The sequence below is a fragment of the Apodemus sylvaticus genome, chromosome 13, assembly GCF_947179515.1.
Source record: "Apodemus sylvaticus chromosome 13, mApoSyl1.1, whole genome shotgun sequence".
In the NCBI taxonomy this organism is placed as follows: Eukaryota; Metazoa; Chordata; class Mammalia; order Rodentia; family Muridae; genus Apodemus; species Apodemus sylvaticus.
In genome coordinates this window covers 71871164-71872066 of record NC_067484.1, presented here as the reverse complement: position 1 = coordinate 71872066, position 903 = coordinate 71871164, and the positions used below count along the sequence as shown (strand labels likewise).

The 903-nt window shown below is 54.2% G+C and overlaps 1 non-coding gene across 1 annotated transcript; it reads left to right on the top strand.

The window, feature by feature from the left end:
• Window positions 1-536: 536 nt before the first annotated feature.
• On the top strand, window positions 537-671 carry LOC127664263 (small nucleolar RNA SNORA17). Its single transcript, XR_007973127.1, has one exon. It is a non-coding gene; the product is annotated as a small nucleolar RNA SNORA17 (small nucleolar RNA).
• The last annotated feature ends 232 nt before the right edge of the window (window positions 672-903 follow it).

Here is a 903-nt window from a genome sequence, read left to right as displayed (position 1 = left end):
GGGAGAGAAAGAGAAATAGGAGAGAAAGGAGAGGCCAGAAGAGGGGACCAGGAACCAAGAGGCCAAGAGAGTGCACGGAAACCAAGAGGAACAAGAGAAAAATGGCGAGTTGTCTAGGAATCAGAAGCTGGTGGAAGGAAGGGAAGCTCAGGGGCTGGAGAGGTTTAGGGTAGGGCACTGGTGGGAAGGGCTGTCAGGAGCCAGAACTCTGTGACAGGAACGTGCAATGCTGAGAGCCCGCTCACCAGGGCTTTGATGGCACCTCGGCTAGCCATTTGCCTAGCAATGTGTAGGCTACAGCAGATTTTCTCACTGTTCTACATTTACAAAACAAGTAAGAGGCTTTGGGGTCTTCCCAGTATTCGTCAACAGCTCCGAGGTTAACTGCTCAGTAAAGATTGTGCTGCCTTCAGCTATTAAAAATCTAAGGCCTGGAAGTTTTCTTAGGATACCTTGGGGCTGGAAAGATGACCCAGCACCCACATGGTGTCTCCTAACCATCTGAAACTCTAGAATCAGAGGATCCGACGCCCCCTTCTGGCTCCTAGAGGTATTGCAGATGTCGCTGCCCTGTCACACGTGTGGCAGTAGGTGGCAGAGAAGAGAGGTGGCAGATGTCTATGCTCAGTGTTCTGAGCTACAAACATCTGAATAATTAGTAGCCCAACGTTCCTTGAAAAATGTAAGCCCGAGACCACCACCAGTCTGGCACCAGGCAGGCTTGGCTGGCTCCCAGGACCGGAAGCAAGCCAGAGACTGGAAGAACGCTCGCGGACCTCCAGGGCTGCGTGGGCCCAAGACTGACTCAGGTGAACCAGGCGGGGAGCAAACCCGAGACGCCACCAGACCAGCGCCAAAGGGCCCAGACAGGGAGCTAGCCTGCGAAGAGCCGCAGTCTGGCGC